At 43.3% G+C, this 26,108-nt stretch overlaps 1 long non-coding RNA gene across 1 annotated transcript in view; it reads right to left on the reverse strand.

The window, feature by feature from the left end:
- Positions 1-600: 600 nt before the first annotated feature.
- LOC138774213 (uncharacterized) overlaps positions 601-26,108 on the reverse strand; it is a 472,916-nt gene continuing 447,408 nt past the window's right edge. Inside the window, exons 2-3 of the long non-coding RNA XR_011360267.1 lie at positions 3,627-3,898; positions 601-801 (exon numbers count right to left, since the gene is read on the reverse strand). This is a non-coding gene — a long non-coding RNA (uncharacterized lncRNA). The remainder of the gene's footprint in view (positions 802-3,626; positions 3,899-26,108) is intronic.

Genomic DNA, 26,108 nt, shown 5'->3' on the forward strand with positions numbered 1-26,108 from the left:
CAATGATGCTGGTCACATTGCTTCTCTGTACTGTGATTGACAGCTCTGTGATCAGAGCTGTCAATCACAGTGTCTGACAGTGAGGACCAGAGGCTGGATGCAGGGTCTGATCCCCCACTAGCTACATGCTATGTGAGGAGATCAGAGCCTGCATCCACATAGTGTATACACAAAACACACACACAGGGCCGGACTGGGACTTAAAATCAGCCCTGGCACTCAAACCTCAGCAGCCCACATACCATATCCTTCCTTATAAATTAGAGATAGCATTGTACTATACATGCTGTAGCGAATTCTACTCACTACTCACTACTTCCTTAAATATTGAACCCTACCATCAACACATAAAAAAGAAAAAATCTTTTGTGCATATTTATGTATTTCAGCAGCACCAAATCCGCAATAGATTAGGTATGTACGGGAATCTGTGAGGTCCATACTAGGTACAGAGCTGTAGAAAGGTGCCGGGGAGATACAGTATCAGTGACAGGACTTTTAGTCCAGTGTAAACTTTAATAATCATCCTTTTTCTTTACCAGCTGAAGTGTCACAGAGGAGGAGCCTTCCTGCTCTGACTGATTTACATACATGGCGGTGCTGCGGCTGTCACTGTGACACTTCAGCTGGTAATAAAAAGGATGATTATAAAAGGAGTGCTTATAGTGCAATTACATCCAGTGACTTACAGGAGGCGTCTTCTCTGCATGAATTGCAAGTGATGTTTTTGCTAAAGTTGTTCTCTTTTTCTTGCTCGCCTATCATGAAGACTTCTCCGGCCGTGACTCCCCTCTGTAGGATCTACCAGACAAACATTTTAGGATCCTTGTTCCAGCATCATACCCGTGTGTATTGCTTCACAAAGTAACCTTTGCCAAAGTGTCTGGGGCCTCCCTAACAAAAGGGCCAATGCCCCACTCACACCTTGGACGTGACCCTATTATTAAAAATTTGTGTTTGTTAATACCCAATAAAATAATAAATTTAACATGAAGATGAAGGTGACACTATTAAAATACACTCCAGGTCACCAATATATGAAGTGTATGGATATGGCGGCCCACACAGGCCCTGCTTATACTGTAGTAGCTGCAGACTACTATCCATAGAACAATACTGATGACCGGATGATATATTAGAAGCTGCATAGCCCCTCAACTAGTGTCACTTTGCAAAGAGGCAGCTTATTTCCAGGGAAGTGAATGGAGCTGAGTTCTAATACAATAACACACACAACCTGAGGACAGGGTGGCGCTGTTTTTGGAAGAAAACAACCATGTTTTTCTAATTCTGGATTATCCTATTAAATTCTGTAGTGATGATTATGACCATAAAGTCACTACATGTGTGCGCAAACAGACATTTTAATATCAAGTTTAATTGAACATAATAAACTGTTATGGACCTTTTAGGACTTTATGAGCAGCTACTGTATGGTCGCATTCACACGTCCGTGTTCTGTGCAGAACACGGACGTGAAATGCCTGTAACGGACTCTCCCCCGCCCGGACAGCATCTGTGATAAGATGCTGGGAGCGGGGGAACTGTACAGATATGCTGTAATGAAGCAGCCGTGCGGCTTTGTCATTACAGTGCGGCGCATATCTGTACAGTTCCCCCGCTCCCAGCATCTTATCACAGATGCTGTCCGGGCGGGGGAGAGTCCGTTACAGGCATTCCACATTCATGTTCCGTGCAGAACACGGAACGTGTGAATGCGGCTTATGGCTCAAAAAAGTGTGTGTGAACATAGCCTGACAGACAAAAGTCCAGCACCTCGTTCTGGTGTATTAGAATTCACAGCTTCATAACAGATCCATAATGTAAGACACCCTTGTTACCAACAACTGCATCATGTGATGGTGATGGCGTCTTGTATCAGGGAGTTACAATAAAGATGTGAATATAATTACATAGGAAGAAAGTGCTGGACTTTTGTCTATGGAATCCTACATATATTTACAGTCACATTTAAAGGGGTAGTGCAGCGGTAAACAATTATTCACAGAATAACACACATTACAAAGTTATACAACTTTGTAATGTATGTTATGTCTGTGAATGGCCCATTTTCCCGTGTCCCACCACCACCACCCGTGTACCCGGAAGTGTGGTGCGCTATACATACCTGTCACGTGCCGACTCGTTTCCGATCTTCAGTCAGCGATGTCGTCTTCGGACGGCCGGGCCGAATCCCTCCGACCGTCCTGAGTGCCGGCCACCCTCTTCAGTGTCACCAGATGCTCAGCCGCGATTGGCTGAGCATAACTGTGCTCAGCCAATCGCGGCTGAGCATCTGATGACTGAGGATCGGAGACGAGTCGGCACGTGACAGGTATGTATAGCGCACCACACTTCCGGGTACACAGGTGGGGGTGGTGGGACACGGGGAAGGGGGCCATTCACAGACATAACATACATTACAAAGTTGTATAACTTTGTAATGTGTGTTATTCTGTGAATAATTGTTTACCGCCGCACTACCCCTTTAACTACAGATTATTACAGATTATTCCAGTGGTGTAAACACCCAGCACACACTGTGCATACATACATATATATATATATATACATACGTACGTACACATGTAGCCGGCATTAAACAGATTGTGCTGACGCTACAGTTCAGGTATGGTCACATGTCAGCGCAATGTGTCTAACACTGGCAGCATACACTTTCTGTAGTGCTGTGTACTGCCGATACCCTGGGATGGGCACACTACAACCAACCCATGGCATCCCTGTCACACAATGGAGACTATAAACTAGGACAGCATCTCCTTCATACAAAAAATGTGTTTTCATATTCTGCCATATTGCATATACAAAAAATATGTAATACTGTATGTGCAATATGTCAGAATAAGAAGGCACAATTTTTGCATGAAGTAGATGCAGTCCTCTGGATTTTTTTTAACACATGCATATCATATATGAGAACATTCTGTACAAACATAAAATTATATACACATATGCCTACTGCACATACATGCATACAATATATCATAAGCATACTACAGAAGCATGTATACACTATAAACTGTACATACAAATACACAAACACACTATACATATATTGATACATCATAAACATACTACAGAGGCATGTATACACTATTCACACATCTACACACACACACACACACACACTATACATATATTCATACATCATAAACATACTACAGAGACATGTATACACTATATACTGTACACACATATACATACATCATAAACATACTAGAGGCATGCATACACTATATACTGTACACACATATACATACATCATAAACATACTAGAGGCATGCATACACTATATACTGTACACACATATACATACATCATAAACATACTAGAGGCATGCATACACTATATACTGAACACACATATACATACATCATAAACATACTAGAGGCATGCATACACTATATACTGTACACACATATACATACATCATAAGCATACTAGAGGCATGCATACACTATATACTGAACACACATATACATACATCATAAACATACTAGAGGCATGCATACACTATATACTGAACACACATATACTGTGTACATTACACACTTGAACACACTCCATATAGTAACACACTTACACATACACATACAATCACTTACTTCTCATCACTAAGCTCCTTAGTTCTCTGGTCCTGGCAGGTCCTCCTCCCTCACAGCCAGCATGGTTCTCCCCGGCCCCTCCGACTGCAGAGCAGGAAGGAGATGATGAAATCACTGTGAGGGGGAGGGAGACTTGGTTGCTTCCTCACACAGCCCAGCAGGGGGCAGATGACAGGCCCGGGCCCCCCTCTGACTGACACCTCAGTCAGCAGCCTCTCAGTGCTGCAGCGTGGGGCAACTTCTTCTCCTCTCTCCTCCAGGAAGCTGATCCCCTGCAGGAAATGACGTCAGATGTGAGAGAGGAAGTTGAAGCAGACGGCCTGTGCGGCACCTCCGTTATGCTGAGGTATAGGGAAATAGGCAGAGGGGAGGGGGGAGCAGGGGAAGAATATTCCGGCCCAGTCACACTGCCAGAGGCTGAGAGAACAGCGCGGCGGCCGGCCACACTGTTCTCTCAGCCACTGCAGAGGGCCGATGCAAGTTTACAGCAGGACCAGCGGCCCCACTGACTGGTAATCTGGCGGCCCAGCGGGCATTTGCCCGGCCCGCCAGATTACCAATCCGGGCCTGCACACACACATAATAAATCCCCCCTCCCCTGTGATCTCCCATTGATAAGGGAGATCTTAGTCAGCGTCAGTTAGAAAGCGCCAGTCAGCGTCCGTTAGTAATCGTTAGTCAGTGTCCGTTAGTAACCGTCAGTCAGTGTCTGTTAGTAAGTGTCAGTCAGTGTGCATTAGTAATCACCAGTCAGTGTCTGTTAGTAAGCGTCAGCCAGCAATCGTTAGTCAGTGTCCGTTAGTAAGCGTCAGTCAGTGTCCGTTAGTAATCGTTAGTCAGTGTCCGTTAGTAAGCGTCAGTCAGTGTCCTTTAGTAAGCGTCAGTCAGTGTCCGTTAGTAATCGTTAGTCAGTGTCCGTTAGTAATCGTTAGTCATTGTCCGTTACTAAGCGTCAGTCAGTGTCCATTAGTAAGCGTCAGTCAGCGTCCGTTAGTGTCAGTCAGCGTGCATTAGTAAGCGCCAGTCAGTGTCTGTTAGTAAGCATCAGCCAGCGTCCGTTAGTAATCGTTAGTTTCCGTTAGTAAGCGTCAGTGTCCGTTAGTAATCGTTAGTCAGTGTCCGTTAGTAAGTGTCAGTCAGTGTCCGTTAGTAATCATTAGTCAGTGTCCGTTAGTAAGCGTCAGTCAGCATCCGTTAGTAAGTGTCAGTCAGCGTGCATTAGTAAGCGCCAGTCAGTGTCTGTTAGTAAGCATCAGTCAGCGTCCGTTAGTAACCGCCAGTGTCTGTTAGTAAGCATCAACGTCAGTTAGTGTCAGTGTCTGTTAGTGTAATTCAGCATCCGTTAATAAACATCAGCCTTCGTTAGTGTCAGTAAACGTCGTTGCATTTACTGCTACAGTAGGAGTGCACACACGGACAGAGGTGCTCCTTCTCTTCTGAGCCGTGTTGTGCGTCCATACAATTTTTTACGTTCACAAATTGGGTATTTTCTTACTCAGGAGAAATTGCTTTACAAATTTTGGGGGGCTTTTGCTTCTCCAAGCTTTTTGGAATTTGGAAAATTTGGGGTTTCACTAACGTGTAAGTGTGAAAAATGTGATTTTTAATGTTCATGGGCCCCTTTTGCAAAAAACTGTGAAAAACCTGTGGGGTCAAAATGCCCACTGTACCCCTTGTTACGTTCCTTAAGGGGTGTAGTTTTCAAAATGGGGTCACTTGTGGGGGGGTTCCCACTGTCTCAGCACTAGGGGGGCTCTGTAACTGTAACATGGTCTCCTACATTTATTCCAGCCAAATCCACGCTCCAAAATCCAAAGGGTGCTCCCTCTCTTCTAAGTCATGTTGTGCGCTTGTGCAGCACTTTATGTCCACAAATGGGGTATTAATAAAAACTGCAGATTCAGAGGAATAAATGTTTTATTACATTTTACTTTTTATAGCTGGTTTGGTATGAAAAAAATAGGATTGAATTGGGATCTCTGCAAAGAAAGTGGAAATTTTTACTTTCCACACTTTCTTTGAAGTTATTCCTGTGAAATGCGTAAAGGGTTAAAAAACTGTATGAATGTCAATTTGAATACTTGAAAGGGTGAAGATTTCAAAATGGGGTGAATTATGGGCGTTTTCTAGTAAACAGGCCTCTAGAATATGCTTCAAAACTGATCTGGTCCCTAAAAAAATCTGAGTTTAAATTTTCACAAACATTTTGAAAGTTGCTACTAAACAATTACGGTCTCTAAAATCCCAAAAAAAGTTAAAGTATGTTCACCAAATGCTGCCAATATAAAGTAGACTTGTTATAGATATGAATTAATCAATAATTTATGTGGTATAACTATCTTCCTTATTGGCAGAAACTTTCAAATTTAGAGAAATGCAATAATTTTTACATTTTTCACAACATTTTGGAGTTTTTCACAAAAAAATGCTAAAGGTATCGATCCAAATTTACCACTAACATAAAGTAGAATATGTCACAAAAAAACAATCTTGGAATCACAAGGATTGATAAAAGCATTCCAAAGTTACAGAGGCATAAAATGACACATGTCATATTTGAAAAATTTGGCTGTGTCATAAATGCCAAAACTGGCTGTGTCCCCTAAGGGTTAACTAAGATTTTAATATGAATTTTACATTTTTTTGTCGTTAGAATTGACACAAGGAGGAGGGGTCTGTATGGCCTTCTTATAGGGCTCCTAATCAATCTTCTTTTATTAGTACCATCTGTCCTACCATTGCAGGAAGATAGGATCTTCCCCATTTGTGCTGCTGCTTCGGACTACAGGAAAGAAAATTTACGGTGAGTAAAAAATTATCCTTTATTTACTGTTATATGGCGGCCATCCACTCAATTTCAACATTGTGTGAACAGATCGTATCTGTGTTTTTAATCCACTCCTGGTTTTGGTTGCAATATGAGGACCACAATACTGACTGAAATATACATAGTGTGAACCCAGCCTATTAATTTATTTTATTTATTTATTTATTTATTTACATTCCCATAACCCCTTAAGGTGAAAGCCAATTTTCGTTTTTGCACTTTTGCTTTTTCCACTTTATGTTTAAAAGGCCATAGCGCTTGCATTTTTTCACCTAGAGACCCAAATGAGCCCTTATTTTTTGCAAAACCAATTGTACTTTGCAATGACAGAAATTATTTTTTCATAACATATGCTGCGAAACCGGAAAAAAATCATTTGCGCTGTCAAATAAAAAAAAAAAAAAAAAAGGAATTTGTTTTGATCTCGGGGAGTTTTGCATTTACGCCGTTCGCCCTAAGGTAAAACTGACTTGTTATGCATGTTCCTCAAGTGGTTACGATTACAACGATATGTAACATGTATAACTTTTATATTATCTGATGGCTTGTAAAAAAATTCAAACCATTGTTAACAAATATATGTTCCTTAAAATCGCTCTATTCCCATGCTTATAGCGCTTTTATCCTTTGGTCTATGGGGCTGTGTGAGGTGTCTTTGGATTTGATGCAACCAAAAATGCGCAATTTTGCACTTTGGAATTTTTTTGCGCTTACGCCGTTTACCATGTGAGATCAGAAATGTGATTAATTAGTAGTTTGGGCGATTACGCGGGCGGCGATACTAAATATGTTTATTTATTTGTTTATTTATTTATATTTATAAAATGGGAAAAGGGGGGTGGACTTTTAATAGGGGAGGGGATTTTTTATGAATAAAAAAACATTTTTACTTTTATTTTTACTTTAACTAGAAGTCCCCCTTGGGGACTTGTATATACACAGCACTGATCTCTCATAGAGATCAATGCTGTGTATATACACAGCAAAGATTAATCAGATCGGTGATAGATTGCTATGGCCTGCTGCAGGCCACAGCAATCTATTGCCAAGCCTGGATCAGCGTCATTCCGATGCTGAGGCCCGCCACGGGCATAAAAATGCATCTCCCCCCGCAAACGCATCCGTCCCACTAGACACCAGGGATGCACAGATCAAAGCCTCTAAATGCAGCTGTCAGGTTTGACAGCTGCACTTAGAGGCTTAATTAGCCGGCGCGGCAACGGGAACATGTCAGCCGGGATCAGCGCCGTTCAGATTGGGGTCCCGGCGGGACCCCGCTCTGATGACCCCCCGCGGCACCATGACGTACCAGGTACATCATGGGTCGCTAAGGGGTTAATTATCAAAGGGGGGTAACTACTACAAAAGGCACATGGGGAATTCCTTTCTAATATGAAGGACCCAAGGGGGTCTAACTCCTATCAGGGGCCAAGGAGGGGTCTTATTTACTACAAGAGTCACAAAAAGGGATTAATGCCATGAGATGCAGAAGTGTGGCTTAACTACTTAGATGGGAACAAGAGGGGGCCAATTTACTATGGGGAACACAAGTGGGGCTTTTTTTTTTTTTATAAACCCCTTCCATTCACCCATGGAAAGATGGCCCCATATACTTATATTTTATGGCTCTCTCAGTTATGTAACACAGAGCCAGAATAAAATGCACTGCAGAGTTGAGAGTTGAGCTGCAGAGTATATAGAGACCATATAGTGCAGACTTCTCCCTATTTGTTCTTCTGATTGGTTGTGATCTGAACACTACAACCAATAGAAACATGTGAGATGTCTCTATAACTTATCAAAAGTAGAGATGAACAAAGTGAATCCAACAAAGCTGAATTTGCTGCAAATTTTGCAAAACAAATTGCTTCGTTGACGGAGCTAATTTTTTTATAAATTTATTAACAAAACTCATAAAGAAGCAAAAATGGTTTTCTCACTTATTGCTGCTCTCCTGGTGTTCTGTTCCATGTCTTCAGCTGCCTCAAGCACACTTAGGCAATCACTGACTGAGGGATAGCACTGTTGTCAGTGATTGGCTGAGCAGGCTGTCACAAGAGTGACAGCCCGTGAGCTAATCACTGGCCACGGATATGTCCCTGCTAAGTCAGTCAGTGATCGGCTGAGCAGAGAGTGATAGTCCACTCAGCCAATCACTGATTGACCAAGAAGGGTCAGCTCCGCAGCCAGTGATTAGCTAAGTGGGCTGTCACTCTTGAGGCACAAAAATGACAGCCTACTCAGCCAATCACTGGCTGTGGTGCTATCCCTCAGTCACAGAAGACATGAAGGAGGCTTAATGAGGTCTCCTTGACTCTAGTGTTCATAGTTTCCAAGTTGATCAATCTAAACATCTTATTTATCAAAACTTTTTGAAAAAGTACTGTTTTTGTTGCCCACGTACTAAATAACAATGCAGACTTTGGAAAGCTAAGGTCTTACTAGTTGCTACTGGATACAAGGTAATTTTTCCTTTAGAAGTTTTGATAAATTAAACTCAATTGTGTCTGCTTGTATGCAAGCAAAAGTTTTCCTGATTTAAATATAATTTTACATTTTCCCTTCAGATTTTCCATTTTCCATAATAACATGTAATGATGTAATGAAAGGAAACAGTCATTATTTGACATAAAATATCGGCTGTGCATAAGGAAGTGATTTGAAAATTTTGTTCCACGTGACAAAGTATACAGTAAAATTTTTAGTTATTTCACAAACAGTGACAATTTAAAGTTATCATCAAGAGGTGCTGGATACTTTTAGTAAAATATGCAGTCACATAATGGATAATTGCATATTGAAAAATTTTCTTTAGACTGACAAAACAAGCTGCAGAATTCTTGCTACTTTGAGTAAGAATAGAACCACAGGACTACAAACCTGTTCTAAAAAATATAATATGCTCCACTGTCTAGATATTGCTTTCCAATAATTGCAATGATCTCCCCTTGTGTTTTTTTTCCCCCTCCTCGATTCATTGTATCTGTACAGTGCCAGAGGTATCACAAGCTAACACATGCCCAGTAGCTTAATCCCTCCTTTTGATCCCCTTGTTATTGTACAGGGCAGTCAATAACACTTACAATACTAAAAAGGATTCTTCATACAGGCCACATAGGCACTGAAACTTAGGCTGGGTTCACACTGCGTTTTTGCAATCTGTTTTTTTCATCCGTTTTTTTAAAAAAAAAAACGGATGATAAAACGGATGCATTTGTGTGCATCTGTTTTGATCCGTTTTTTTTATTGACTTCCATTGTAAAAAAAAAACAAAAAACAGATCAAAATGGATCAGTTTTTTTTTTGCTAGACACAAAAACGTAGCTGACACTACTTTTGTGTCCGTAAAAAAAAAAAACGATCCGTTTATTCCGTTTTTTTTTTTGTTTTTTTTTACAATGGAAGTCAATGGAAAAACGGATCAAAACAGATGCACACAAATGCATCCGTTTTTTTTTCCATCTGTCTTTTTTTTTGCAAACGCAGCCCACATCTTGTGCTTTGCCTGTGAAAGCTCCTGGCTTGTCTGGTCTCCGGAAAATATTTCTGCAAAGACGCTGCAGAGACGTATTTCCCTCTTCACAATGGCGCAGGTGAATAGATCAAGGTACCAGCCACCACAAGCTCCACAGGCAGACCACAAAGCGCTAGGCATACGGTCAAGCACGAACAGTGGCCGATCTGGGGGGTATTATGTAAAAAGTATTTATTGTGGCCTTTACTTTAGTAAGATCAGGGACTTTCACCAAGTTGTCTGTTTGCTACTAAAGCATCTGAGGTAAGTAGGTAGGGACAGGTGTCAGCTTCAGGGCTCACCTGTCCTTGTGTCTCCCCATCCCAATACTAACATTTTCATAGGCCTATATCCATGTCAGCAATCCCAACGGTTCAGCATGCTTGTTGAATCGTCCTTAGCTGACCGTTTGCAAGACCTGGCTACATGGATGAAAGGTATGGCAGGTTATATGGCACAGCTCTCGCAGCACGTGGATGCCTGGTGTGGTACACTGCTGTGAGGTTTGACTTGACTCACTTGCCAGATGGTACTGTGTGATGCCACTTCTGTGGTGGGTAGTCGAGATATAGCTTACGTGGGCACACAGGTATGGAGGCACACCTGCTTTTAGTTTAGAGTGGCGAGCTATACCCTTTATCCTGTGGTCGGTGACTTCCCAGGCTGTGAGATGGTCACATGGGTGCTTATAATGGTGGTCCAGAGTGGAGTTGTGACCCACCTGGACTATTGGTACCGCCACCCACAGAAAGGGGAGATCACCCAAGGAAGGTGCAATTATTGTGTTGGTGTTTAAGTTATAATCACAGAGTCCTGTTACCATAAATAAAGTCCTCTTTACTTTAGGTATACTTGATACAGAAGTATACAGTTGACTTGTGACTTGACAATACACTTTGGACTTGACTGACAAGACTTGCTGAGAGCTTGAGAAGTAGAATAGCCGTGCAGGCTTGGTTGTGTGCTGAGAAGTAGAGTGAGTACAGAGAAGTACTGACCTTGTTACCTGGGTTTGGCAGAGTGGTCAGGTTTTCCCGGTTACACCTGAACTGCGAGATAGAGTTTGTAGGCTTCTAGCAATTATGCTCTATCCGGATCAGTTCCTCTTGCTTCAGGATACTGTCCTGCACCTTTAGACTTGTTTTTGGCATGGGCTGGAATCTCTGACTTTGTCCCCTGTGTGAGTGTTTAGCAGTGCTTAGTGAGTAGAAGTGCTGCTTTCAAGAAAAGAGTGTCTGTGCTTCCCATGTGTGTCTGTCCACTATCACACTCCAGATTAAATTTCACTGGATTCACTTCCTCTCCCCATGTGACAACTTCCTCCAGGGTATGTAATGTATAGATACAAGATATACATACTAGCAACATCTAGTGGCAAAACTTAGGTACTACTTCATTACCACTTTTACTTAGAGTACAGGCTTTTGCAAGGGGTGTACAAACTAGTAACACCCTTTGTGGTACACCACACTGGTGTGAGATGGTGAAACAACCAGAGATGTAACTGTATTTAATAATATGTATGACATATGATTTATCTGACATTCTGTATATGGCCACAAGATGTCACTGTTTTGCAGCACACAGACTGTGTTGTTAAAGGGGTAGTGTGACGCTAAACATTTATTCACAAAACAACACACATTACAAAGTTATACAACTTTGTAATGTGTGTTATGTACGTGAATAGCCCCCTTCCCTGTGTTTCCCCCCACCCACGCTAGACCCGGAAATGTTGGTGCATTATACTTACCGCATTCGTGTCGACCCCCAGACGCCATCTTGTGACAATGATGTCGTCTTCGGGAGGCCGGACAAACTGCTCCATCCGTCCCTCATGCCGGCCCCCCTATGTCGCGCCATCAGCTGCTCAGCCGTGATTGGCAGAGCATAACTGTGCTCAGCCAATTGTGGCTGAGCAGCTGGTGAAGCGGCAGAGGGGGGCCAGAATGAGTGCGGCCGGGGTTCGACACGAGTGCGGTAAGTATATTGCACCAACACTTCCGGGTCTAGCTTGGGTGGGGGGAAACATGGGGAAGGGGGCCATTCACATACATAACACACATTACAAGGTTGTATAACTTTGAAATGTGTGTTATTTTGTGAATAAATGTTTAGCGCTGCACTTCCCCTTTAAGGCTGTGCTGTTGCCAAGGGAGACAAACCTGGCAGTTGGAAGATATACCTAAGGGAAGCAGCAGCAGCAGATGAGGGAAGTCTGAGCAGCTATTTTGATGAGACAGCTGGCTATAGCAGGCTAAGAGACCTGATGCCATCCACATGAAGTATCCTTCTTCCAGGACCCCATAACTGCTGTGGAGAGCAGCTATAATGGTCTGTGACTGGGGCCCGTTGAGAGATTTGCTGAGACAGCATAGGAGCTGTTTAAAATCCAGTTGTGGAGAGAAACGAATTCCATCTTTGTTACAATCAAACACAAAACCGAAAAAGAATTTATAACGGATGCAAGACCAGTATATATAAATTTACTTTATTGTTTACATATCAGAAAGTGAAATTGTTTAAAAAAAAGATACATCACAAGGGGGCTGGAGCTAATACAAATCCCCATAAAAGCGGTGGATTAACAAGGTTCTTATATATAAAATATACCGTCACAGAGCAAAATTCAAAATGATGAACCTATACATGTACTGGGCACTGGGCTGGTACTACATACAATAGATAAATATAACTCACAGTGAGTATATAAAGATAAATAAATACCATCTTCCTATAATAAAACATTACCCATACGTGTCCTTAGTTCATGTATCCACCTCACCGTACACCCGACGCACGTTTCGCTTGTTGCTTTATCGAGGGTGATAAAGCAACAAGCGAAACGTGCGTCGGGTGTACGGTGAGGTGGATACATGAACTAAGGACACGTATGGGTAATGTTTTATTATAGGAAGATGGTATTTATTTATCTTTATATACTCTCTGTGAGTTATATTTATCTATTGTATGTAGTACCAGCCCAGTGCCCAGTACATGTATAGGTTCATCATTTTGAATTTTGCTCTGTGACGGTATATTTTATATATAAGAACCTTGTTAATCCACCGCTTTTATGGGGATTTGTATTAGCTCCAGCCCCCTTGTGATGTATCTTTTTTTTAAACAATTTCACTTTCTGATATGTAAACAATAAAGTAAATTTATATATACTGGTCTTGCATCCGTTATAAATTCTTTTTCGGTTTTGTGTTGGATAGTGTTGGGTGCGCATGGACCGCACTACTTGAGCCTTGTATAGGAGTACTTTGTTACAATCAAGAAAACCTCCACTCCACCACAAGGTACTGTAGGGCGCAGGTCCGATAAAACATCAAAGGATATAATATTAAAAGTTTTATTGTAAAAGACAATTAAAATGCGACACAACGCGTTTCTAAACCGCTCCAGTTTCTTATTCAAGTGTTTCCTTGAATAAGAAACCAGAGCGGTTTAGAAACGCATTGTGTCGCATTTTAATTGTCTTTTACAATAAAACTTTTAATATTATATCCTTTGATGTTTTATCGGACCTGCGGCCTACAGTACCTGGTGGTGGAGTGGAGGTTTTCTTGATCATATCGATCCCTATGTGGATTAACTCGAGGAGTGGCTGCGGTTCACTACACATACTGTTTTGAGTGTTGTGCCTCTATATCACACAACACAACCAGATGAGAGCATTTCATCACTCGCTCTCATCTATTGCATTAGTCTGTATTATGCCATGGAGCGCTGTTCTTCTTTCTTTTATCTTTGTTACAAGACTTTGGCAAGAGGGCCCCCCTCGTTCAGTAACCACGATCAGCCATCTATCTAAAAGTGACCCAGGTCATTAGCGTGCACGTTAAACTTTTCAGGACAGATATTGGGCCTGTAGATAGTTTAGTTAGGGCTATTGTCTGTGACAGGCCACATTATACTGTGTAAGAGACATCACAGCATACTCAGCCATTTATCTTGTTATGTTCTTATTTGTGGTTTGATAACAGTGTAAATAGTTTATAAGATTGTAAGCTGCTGTGCTACACCGCAACAGCCCATGAGACGCACCCAAACATGATAGCTCCTGATTATATAGGGGATTAATAGGTTTATGGCGACCGGCCTATCCGAAGCCGCTAGTAGGCAAATTTAGTATGTTTGTATTTATACAACATATTTCCAGGGGCATACTGTGTAGCACAGGGGTCTCGGCTTGTTGTATATACAGTAATTTTGGGATATTTGAGTTACTACCTTTTTTAATTATCTTTATTAATTTTCCATTAATTTAAATAGCATAAATCCATAAATTCACAATCTTACAGAATCATAAACAAACTGCACCCATTATTAGCATTAATCACAAAATCCTTCCCCCCACCCCCCACCTTCCCCTCCAAAACCCCCACCCTCCTCCCCTACCCCTGGGGCCACGCAGAGAGAAAGAAGAAAAAAAAAAAAAAAGAGGGAGAAAGAGGCACCCACCATTAAACCTTTCGCATCACTACACAATCTCGTGCCACTTAACACATCGTGTCCACTCACTTAAACTGGGCGGAGAAGAAGATATCCAATTTCTCATTATTATTAGTTTTGCATAGAATAACTTCCCAAGCAACATTCTTCTTTGCTTCCTATCTAAGTTCATGTTCATCTTGGATGTGTCCTCCAATATTACCAACCGCAGGTCCTTTTCCACATGTTGTCCCAGGTCCTTCTCTATATTTAGTATTATGTTCTCCCAATAAAAGTTCAGCTTAACACATGACCACAACATATGGCGAAGATCCCCAACACTGCTTAGGCATCTCGGGCAGTTGCCATCCTTAAGTTAATTTATTTTATGAAGAAATGCTGGGGTATAATATAGTCTATGCACTATCTGGAATTGTATTACCTGGTGATTCCCTGAAACTGATGCTGCTTTCATGTTACGATAGACCACATCCCAGTTAACCACCTCCCCTATCTCGGACTCCCAGGTACCCTGACTTCCAAATTACACTTCTCTCAGCGACATAAGGCACTTATAAATTATTGACACCCCTACCTTTACATGTTTCAGTAAAGTACAGTTTTGTTTAACCTGGTGTTGGAGTCGATTTCCTAGTTCATAACTTTGCTGTATCCTGGGAAGCCCACCCCGGCACATGGCTTACACTGGAACTGTTACTGTGCGAGATCTGAGGAGGAAGACATCACTTCCTTACTTCCTTACTTCCTCCACAGAGTAAAGAATCAATTTTACACAAGTGTGACACCTGAACCCTGATTAGGACATCAAAAGTCAAAGTCAAGAATCATCTTTACACAAGACTGACACCTTACTCTGATATCTGAGTATTGTCAACTAACGGGCAAAATGGTCAGGGCAGGCAGACAACAAGCATAATCAGAAGGCAAAGCAAAGGATCAAAGCATATAAACAACAGAGATACGGACTCCTAGCAGGAGCAGAACTCAATAGCCAGCAACCCCTGCAGTATCTCTAAGAAATATTTATACTGGATCAGGAGTCCAGTCCTAACCCAATTGGAATGTTCTCCTGGTCTCAAAGAGCACACACCTGAACAAGCGTTTGTTTGAAGGTCAGCAGACCTGTCAGTCACATAATAAATAGAGATGAGTGAACCTCGAGCATGCTCGACTCGATCCGAACCCGAACTTTCGGCATTATATTAGCGGTGGCTGCTGAAGTTGGATAAAGCCCTAAGGCTATGTGGAAAACATGGATATAGTCATTGGCTGTATCCATGTTTTCCAGACAACCTTAGAGCTTTATCCAAGTTCAGCAGCCACCACTAATCAAATGCCGAACATTCGGGTTCGGAACGACTCGAACCTGAACCCGGTTCGCTCATCTCTAATAATAAACCAAAACCAAACAGAGCTTAAGGACTCTTTAACACGTCTGCAAATGCTGTCCACATTTACGGATCTGCATTTTTTAGACCGTCATATCACATTGTTTTCTTTTCATCACTTTTATCATCTGGACAATTTTTGTTGTTCAGTCATCTCTCCTGATGAACCCCACTTCCATTTTTACGGAAAATAGGTAATAGGATTTTTCAGACTAGCCTTTTTTCCCCGAGTATCAAGTGCTTTGGTCTATTTTTGATTATTTTCTTAATTTACAGCAATCATCTGAAGCATTCATAAATACCACCTATTGGGAGCAATCTTCAGAATCGTGAATTATAATTACATACTGATTGCTTTGATGTACCTAACCTGAACAATCATGCCACTGTATATCTAGGTACCCCTGTTTGTTTATTTCCATATTATTGGATGTAATTGGGGCTTTCTTTTCTAGTAGCTTTAGCTCATTAAGATTTTTAATAGTTTAATTAAAAGCTAAGTTTTAATTAATTCCAGTTTACTGCTAGGACAAATTGCCAATTGGTGGATTTCTTTGTATCAGAAGTGCTCTGATTTGGGCCCCATATCCATAGGCGGATTATAATGAGGGCAATCTGGGCAACCGAGCTCCAGGGGGGCCCAGGGAGATTGCCCCCATTATAATCTCACGGTCACCAGCTTCTGTGCTGTACTCCAGTCTTTTAACCGTGAGCGTTCCCAATGAATGCCCACATTTAAATGATGCAGACATTGGCCCTTCACTCAGCCAGTAACTCTTGTGACCGCAGGCAGTATTATAATATAGGCCGAATTATACCTCTGGCCACAAGAGGCCGCTCCCTCCTCCAGCTCCCCAGCGCACGTGTGACGTGCAAGCAGAGCAGGGAGAGGAAGAGGAAGAAGACAAGGCAGTCAGCTGGCTCGGAAGTCAGGTTAGTAAGTATGTTTGTTTTTTTCTATCTGTTTTACAAGGTGATTGGGTGTGAGGTGGGGGAGGCTTACTGCATGGGGGAAATTTCTTTTAGGGGGATAGATATCTACATGACAGGGATTGCCTAAAGGAGAGAGGAGATTTCCAACAGGGGGCATCACAGAGGGATTTGTTACAGGGGGGGTCATTGGCTATGGGGGGGATTGCCTACAAGGGGTTTATTGCGTACAGTGAACATTACCTATTGAGGGGTGGCATTGCTTACAAGGAAGGGGACTTGCTACAGAGGGATTGCCCACAGGGGGCTATACTGTAGATAGATAGATAGATAGATAGATACTGTAGAAAGATAGGGATAAAAATTCACTGCAGAGGACTTTGCTCTGCCAATTCTCCTTAGTTGGGGCGTGGTTAAGGGGGGGGCCCAACATTTCTCAACTGCCCGGGGCCCATGGTACCCTTAATCCACCCCTGCCCATATCCACCCAAACAGACTTAAGCCCCTATTATACGGGATGATCAGCAGGAGCAAGCGAGCGCCGACCTGTCACTATTATACGTGACGACACGTGATCTTCTGAGGAACCATTTGGAGATAGCGGAGGTCTACTGTTGCCACTCCTATCACATGGAGCAATGGCAGCAGATGGTTGCTATGAAAGTTGTTTGTCTTTCAACATGTTGAAAGACAACAAAAGACAATGATCAGCCGACATCGTGCATGTCGGCTGATATTTGCCTTTTATTATACAAAGCGATTATTGGCAGTAATGGCCGATAATCAGCCAAATACAGTCAATAACCACTTCATGTAATACTTATACTGTTATACTTTCAGTGGTGTATTGACTCCTGGTTACAGTTCTGCCATTTTTTGCAAAAACTTTTTTTTTTATTTTTTTTTTAAATAATGATTTTTCACAAATCAGGGTAAAACTGCAGCTAGGTAACGATTCTGTAATATTAAGTACCATACTGAACAATCTAAACATGTGACTATGATGTCAGTACAGATCCTGCAATATGAAAGAGGAAAACTAAAGCTACAGGTATGTGGAGAAGGGACAGGGAAGACAATCAGTGAGGAGAGGAGTACAGGGTGACCAGTCTAGGATGGGGACAGGAGGATACAGAGTGACCATTCTAGGGTGTGAGCAGGAGGATTCAGGGTGGCCAGTCTGGGGTAAGGGTAGGGACACAAGAGAGCAGGGCCATCGTAGAAGTGCTAATGTGAGGACAGGGGGTATTTTAGAGGAATTTGGGGTTTAAAATAATTTTGGGGTTCAGTGTCTGTATTTAGGGGTCTGGTTAAAGTCTGGAATAATGTTGTGAGTTGAATTGGGAGAAGGGGGGGGTAGTACATTATTATAGTGCTTGAAAAGCACTATATTGTAATCCGTATTCTTCTTCCTTTTCCGTTTCTTCTTCTTCTTCCAGTCATTTTTCTGCGCGTAATACAGCCCGAACCACTTTGCGCACAGACTCTGTTCAAACTGCGTTTCGAAGCCCTTGGTGGTGTGAAGTGTGCTATCTATCGTTTCGATCTGACACCCAATCACAGCACATATGCAAATAGCTGAAATACAGCAGCCAATAGGAACTCTAAGGTCTTGTCAGGCAATGTATCACAACATCCACAGTCACATGTCCACAATTGGCCAATAGAAGATGTAATATATGGGTCCCTTTAAGAGCGACATGGGTCTCTTCAAGAGCGACCTGGGTCCCTTTAAAAGCCACCTGGGTCCCTTTAAGAGCGACCTGGGTCCCATTAAGAGCGAGTTGTGTCCCTTTAAGAGCGACTTGGGTTCCTTTAAGAGCATTATGGGTCCCTTTAAGTGCGACCTGGGTCCCTGTAAGAGCGACCTGGGTCCCTTTTAAGAGCGACCTGTGTTCCTTTAAGAGCGACTTGATTCCCTTTAAGAGTGACCTGGGTCCCTTTAACCCCTTAACGACATCGGGCGTAAACTTACGCCCTGGCGCCATGGTACTTAGCGCATCAGGGCGTAAATTTACGCCCGATGTTTCCCCGATCGCTGCGTGTTCACACACAGCGGTCGGGGAAGATGGCCTGCTATAAATCATAGCAGGCCATCATAGCTTCTCGGCACGGGGGGTGGTTAACACCCCCCGTGCTTACGATCGCTGCTATAGGCTGATCAATTCAGATCAGCCAATAGCGGCGATCGGAACCTTTCCGGGTCATCGGTGACCCGATGACCCGGAAAAAAATGGCGGTCGGTGCTGTCCGAGGACGGCACCGACCGCCATTACTGTAAAAAGTAATGTTGATCGCCGTGCCACCGGCCCGATCGCCGTGAACGGCCGGCCGGCCGTTCACGGCGATCGGGCCGGTGGCACGGCGATCAGAGTCCCACAAAATAGTAAATACCTGCCCTGGACCCCTCAGCTAGGTAGCCGAGGGGTCCAGAGCAGGTATTTGTACATTACTCACCTGTCCCGGGCTCCTGATCGGCGTCTTCCGGGTTCGCGGCGTCCTCCGTCATTCCGTTCGGTCTTCGGGTCTTTCCGGCGGTCCTCGTCGTCTTCTTTCGGCTATTTTCGGCTCCAGCCTCGTCATTTTCCGGATTTTGCGCTCTGCTGCCCCCTAGCGGCTGATATGTGTAATACACTTATCAGCAGCTACAGGGATATTCAGAATATAAAAAAAAAATATTTTTTTTTCCCAAAATTTTTTTTTTCTATTTTCCGCACCCTATCGCCGCTGAGTGTTGATCAGCATCGCACGAAAGTGCGCTGCTAATCAGCAACTCCTCCTTTTTGGCGTAGGGTGTTTTTTTTCTATATTCTACTGCCACGGTCTGCTTATAAGTGCCGCACATTGCGGCATTTATCAGCAACTCCTTTGTTGGCGTAGGGTTTTTTTTTTATACTTACTGTAAAAAAACACGTAAAAAACACTACATTACACCACACTACATTGAATAAAGTTTGACACTACACCACTACATACCCCATATACTAGTCCCCGTATAAAGATGGCCCCCAGGGTGTTTTCGGCGTCAGAGGGATACGTTATTATTGCCTCCGACACCAAAACAGCCAGTGAGGATGAATGGGGGGATCCTTCTTTCCTCCATTCATCCTCATCATCCAGTGACGTGTCTGGGAGTAGCGTAGCGTACGCTGCCCCCCAGACACGTCTTTTCCGCCAGTACCGTCCCAATAAGAGATGACGGCATGGTGTGAAATTCTACACACTCTGTGACAGTACCTCAGGGTACACTTACAGATTTCGGGTACGTGCAAACTGCGGAATGGCGAAGGATAACCCTTTGTGCATTCCGCAGCTGGCACCCACCGGCGGACTGATGCGGGCGCATGTCTCCACCCGTGTCATAGACTCCATTCTATGCACGGGCGGAATCCGTCGTCCATCCAAAGAATGAACACGTTGGACGGAGAGCGGAATCCGCCCGTGCATAGAATGGAGTCTATGACACGTGTGGAGACGTGCGCCTGCATCACTCCGCCGGCGGGTGCCAGCTGCGGAATGCACGAAGGGTTATCTGTCGCGATTCCGCAGTGTGCACGTACCCTTAGAGTGTATGTAGGAAGGGACACCCGAATCCAGCCCCAGATGCCCCCAGATGCCCCCTCCCCCCCCATCCTTGGAGTTAGTGGGGAGATCGTCCGGGAACTGATCTTCCCACTGCTGGATAAAGGTTACCACCTGTACGGGGATAACTTTTATACCAGCACCCCCCTCTTCCAGTCCCTCGCTGCCCTGTAGCTTGCGGCACGATCCGAAAATATCAGAAGCAGTAATAGCGCCCTAATATTTAGCAGCCATGGAGCGGACCCAGCGCTTCTGGATATGAAGGACCCCGTATCGCACCAGGACAACATTTTCCAGGTGACGTCCCCCACACTGGAGAAAGGGAGACCCCAGAAGAAGTGCAGAGTGTGGGGTAACAGGGGGATCAGGAAGGACACCATTTTCCCGTGTGACACCTGTCCTGATCCCCACGGCCTCTGCATACTGGATCGCTTCAAGGCGTACCACACGTCACTGGGGTTCTACATTATCTAAATTCTGTCCCTTATTCCTATTTCAGGGGTCACGTTGGTCCGGGGATTATTCTGATCGCCATTATGGAGTCAGGAAGGAATTTTTCCCCTGTGATGAGGCTACTGTCGTCTGCCTCACGAGGGGTTTTTGCCTTCCTCTGGATCAACACAGGTTGAATTTGATGGACACCTGTCATTTTCAACCTTATAAACTAATAATTGGCCTAATACCCCCAAATAAATTAGAATTGTCCCTTTTCCCCAGCTAAGTAGGTATGGCCGCCATTCCCATTAGAGGATGCCATGATGCAATTACAAAGCCTCTGTGCTTCCAGGACAGTAGAAACCCCCCACAAGTGACCCCATTCTGGAAACTACACCCCATAAGGAATCTAAGAAGGGGGGCAGCGGGGATATGGCCCCCTGGTGACGGCCACATTTGGGACGTGAAAATGAAAAAAATTGTATTTTTTATTTTCTCGGCACATGTTCTACGTAAGTGCCCGTCACCAGTGGGGTCCATATGCTCACTGCACCTCTTGTTAGATTCCTTATGGGGTGTAGTTTCCAGAATAGGGTCACTTGTCGGGGGTTTCTACTGTCCTGGCAGCACAGGAGCTTTGTAATTGCGACATGGCCTCCATCCTCCATTCCAGCCTCTAAATGGCGCTCTGTCCCTTTGGTGACTTGCCCTGTGCCCATATGGCACATTATGCCCACATGTGGGGTATTTTCGTACTCAGGGGACACTACCCTACACGTTTTGTGTTCATTTTCTTTTTTAACCCCTTGTGGAAATGGAAAAAAATCAAGGCTAGACCAACATTTAGTGTAATTTTTGTAAAATTTTTACTCTAAATTATTAATCTTGTCATGTTTTTTCATTTTCACAAGGGGTTAAAAGATAAAAAAAAAACATTTAATGTGTAGAGCAATTTCCCCTGAGTACGGAAATACCCCACATGTGGACATAAAGCGCCATGCGGGTGCAGGGTAATCCTCCGAAGGGAAGAAGCACCATTTGGTTTTTGAAGGCTGGATTTGGATGGAATGGATTTCGAGGGGCCATGTTGCATTCAAAAGGCCCCTGTGTTGCCAAGACAGTTGAAACCCCCCACAAGTGACCCCATTATGGAAACTGCACCCCTCAAGGAATGTAACAAGGGGTGTAGTGAGCATATGGACCCCACTGGTGACGGACACAAATGTGGAACAATGTGGCGTGAAAATGAAATATTACATTTTTTACACTATAATGTTGGTTTAGCCTTGAATATATCATTTTCACAAGGGGTTAAAAGAGGAGAAAAAAAACAAAATGTGTAGCGCAATTTCTCCCGAGTCCGTAAATACCCCACATGTGGACATAAAGCGCCATGTGGGCGCAGGGCAAGCCTCCGAAGGGAAGGAGCGCCATTTCGTTTTTGAAGGCTGGATTTGGATGGAATGGATTTTGAGGGGCCATGTTGCATTCAAAAGGCCTCTGTGTTGCCAAGACAGTTGAAACCCCCCACAAGTGACCCCATTATGGAAACTACACCCCTCAAGGAATGTAACAAGGGGTGTAGTGAGCATATGGACCCCACTGGTGACGGGCACAAATGTGGAACAATGTGGCGTGAAAATGAAATATTACATTTTTTACACTATAATGTTGGTTTAGCCTTGAATTTATCATTTTCACAAGGGGTTAAAAGAGAAAAAAACACACAATATATGTAGAGCAATTTCCCCCGAGTCCGTAAATACCCCACATGTAGACATAAAGCGTCATGTGGGCGCAGGGCAAGCCTCCGAAGGGAAGGAGCGCCATTTGGATTTTGGAGGTTGGATTTGGCTAGAATGGATGATGAACGCCATGTCGCATTTACAGAGCCCTCGTGCTGCCAGGACAGTGGAAACCCCCCACAAGTGACCCCATTCTGGAAACTGCACCCCTCAAGGAATCTAACAAGGGGTGCAGTGAGGATATGAACCCCTTGATGACGGGCACATTTGTGCCATGAAAGTGAAAAAATGAAATTTTTCCCTTTCACGTCACATTGTTCCACATTTGTGCCCGTCACCAGTGGGGTCCATATGCTCACTGCACCCCTTGTTAGATTCCTTGAGGGGTGTAGTTTCCAGAATGGAATCACTTGTGGGGGGTTTCCAGTGTCTTGGCAGCCCGAGGGCTCTGTAAATGCGACATGGCCCTTGAAATCCTTTTCAGTGAAATTCAGCTTCCAAAAGCCAATTGGCGCTCCTTCCCTTTGGAGGCTCGTCCTGCGCCCGCTTGGCACTCTATCGCCACATGTGGGGTATTTCTGTACTCGGGAGAAACTGCGCTACACATTTTTTGTCTTTTTTTGCCTCTTATCCCTTTAAGAAAATGAAAAATTGAAGGCTAGAACAACGTTTTAGTGTAAAAAATAATTTTTTCTTTTTTCACGCCATATTGTTCGGAAAATCTGTGAAGCACCTGTGGGGTCCAGATGCTCACCGCACCCCTTGTTACATTCCTTGAGGGGTGTAGTTTTCTAAATGGTGTCCCTTTAGGGGTGTTTTTTAGGTTTTGACACCCCAGAGCCTCTGCCAACCTGAAGTGGTACAGTCAAAAATGACCAAATATAACGGAGGCGTTGAAATTCACTAGGCGCTCCCTTATATCTGAGGCTTGTTGTTGCGTCAAATAGCGCAATAGGGTCACATATGGGGTATTTCTATAAACTGCAGAAACGGGGCAATAATTATTGGGGTGCATTTCTCTGGTAATAGGTTTATAATTATGAAAAATATTGGATTACAATAAAATCTCTGCACAGAAAATTAAAATTTTCAAATTCCTTACACACTTCGCTTTTATTTCTGTGGCTCCCCTAAAGGGTTAAAACACTTTCTGGATGTGCTTTTGCAGAGTTTGGGGGGTGCAGTTTCTGAAATGGGGTGCTTTGTGGGGCTTTCTAACATACAGGCCCCTCAAATACACTTTAAACCTGAACAGGTCCCTAAAAATATCAGATTTTGAAATTTTACTGAAAATTTGGAAATTTGCTGCTAATGTTTTAAGCTTCCTATCGTCTAAAAAAAATGAAAGATAGTTTAATAAATGCCGCCAACATAAAGTAGACATGTTGCTAATGCTATTTAATATATAATTTATGTGGTATAACCACTTTCTGTATACGCAAAAAAGTTTCAAAGTTGGAAAAATGCATTTTTTCACATTTTTTCACATTATTTGTTTTTTTTTCATAAAGATTTGTTATGAGTATCGACTCCAATTTACCAGAAATGTAAAGTACAATATGTCACGAGAAAACAATCTCAGAATCAGCCGGATAGGTAAAAGCATCCCGAAGGTATTAATGACTAAAGTGACACTGGTCATATTCATAAAATTTGTCTCTGTCATTAAGGCCATTTCAGGCTCTGTCCTTAAGGGGTTAAGAGCGAAATATGTCCCTTTAAGAGCTAAATATGTTCCTTTAAGAGCGACCTGGGTCCCTTCAATAGCGACCTGGGTCCCTTTAAGAGCGAAATATGTCCCTTAAAGAGCAAAATGGGTCCCTTTAAGAGTGACCTTGGTCCCTTTAAGAGCGACTTGATTCCCTTTAAGAGCGACCTGGGTCCCTTTAAGAGCGACCTGGGTCTCTTTAAGAGCTCTTAAAGCGACCCAGGTCACTCCTAAAGGGACCCATGTCGCTCTTAAAGGGACGGGAGCCAAGTTGCTCTTAAAGGGATGGGACCCAAGTCGCTCTTAAAGGGACGGCACCCAGGATTAAAGTTTCTTCTAAAAGGAAGTCACTGTTAAAGGGGCGCTCTTTTCAAGCACTATGTATTTCCCTCGAAATGCAAATCTAGTTTTCTACTTTAAACTCTTGTAGACACCCGTTTCCAGCCTTGTGCCATAGTATACCATTACACGGGGGCTCAAGCTGGAGTTGGCCTCATAATTCACAGGTACAAACAGCAGGGAGTAGAGACAATGGTCCCTCCACAGGTATAGACAGCAGAGAGTGGGGACACTTGTATTTAGGCACCAAATTCAAAATGGAAGTAATTTGGAAAATGAAAAGTTAGCACAGGGCTGCCTGATAATCATTTTTCCTAAATCTTTACAGGTACATGGTAAATATGACATTATCTATCTTGTACTTTGAGCAGCACAATAGTGCTGCAATTGTTACAGTGGCATGGGGGGGGGCAAGCTTGGTGAACAGCCAGGGGCCTATGCTAAAGTTAATCCACCACTGGTCAATTTGCTTCATTTTGCAAAGCAAATTAGTTCCAAAATTCGCTAAACATGGCAGATGCAAATGCTAGCTTACAGTACTGTCATTTGGAGAAAGCAAGGCACTATCCAAAATCCTTTGTGGCCGTCCAATCACCTGCAAGCCCCACTGTGATGTCAGCATCTCTATTTCTATTTAGGACGAGCTACTTCCTGGAGGCGGGCAGTCAGCTGTGTGTGTAGTGGAGAGTAGTGATGATCTAACAGTAAAATGTTCGAATTCGAGTCGAACCTCGAACAGTAGTGAAGTTCGGTTTGAAGTTCGTCTCGAACACGAACCCTATTAAAGTCAATGGGAGATGTTTGGGTTAATTTTGACATCTATATGTAGTAGGAGAAACTGTAATTATCATCCAAAAGAGTAACTTAAAGCCTGAAATTTGGCTTTAAGAATGAAAGAGATGTACGAATAGTAAAATATTCAATAATTAGAATCGAATAGCTCACGATATTCGTAAGAATATCAAATCCCATAGTCTATGGGAGAAAAATACTTGGGACACCAAGAGAAGCATGCCTGGGTGCATGAACCTAAAGTAGAAGTGTACGTTTTGGTCTAGCGGTACTTGCATACATATTAGGTGGTGCGTAGTGTGTAGTTCTGGGGGGGTTGTATACCTGTACTGTATAGTTGAGGGAGGTCCTGTATACCAGTAGTGTATAGTTGTGGGGGGGGGCTGTATACCTGTATTGTATAGTTTGGGAAGTCCCGTATACCTGCAGTGTATAGTTCGGGAGTCCTGTATGCCTGTACAATATAGTTGGTGCTGTATACCTGTAATGTATAGTTGATGGAGGTCTTGTATACCTGTAGTTTATAGTTTGAGGGTCCTGGATACCTGTAGGGTATAGTTGGTGTTGGTCTTGTATACCAGTAGCATATAGTTCGGAGGTCTTGTATACCTGTAGTGTATAGTTTGAGGGTCCTGTATACCTGTAGTATATAGTCGGTGGAGGTCCAGTATACCTGTAGTGTAAAGTTTGGGGGTCCTGTATACCTGTAGTATAGAGTTGGAGAAGGTCCTGTATACCTGTAGTGTATAGTTTTGGGGGTC

The sequence above is a fragment of the Dendropsophus ebraccatus genome, chromosome 15 (genome assembly GCF_027789765.1).
Source record: "Dendropsophus ebraccatus isolate aDenEbr1 chromosome 15, aDenEbr1.pat, whole genome shotgun sequence".
Classification (NCBI taxonomy): Eukaryota; Metazoa; Chordata; class Amphibia; order Anura; family Hylidae; genus Dendropsophus; species Dendropsophus ebraccatus.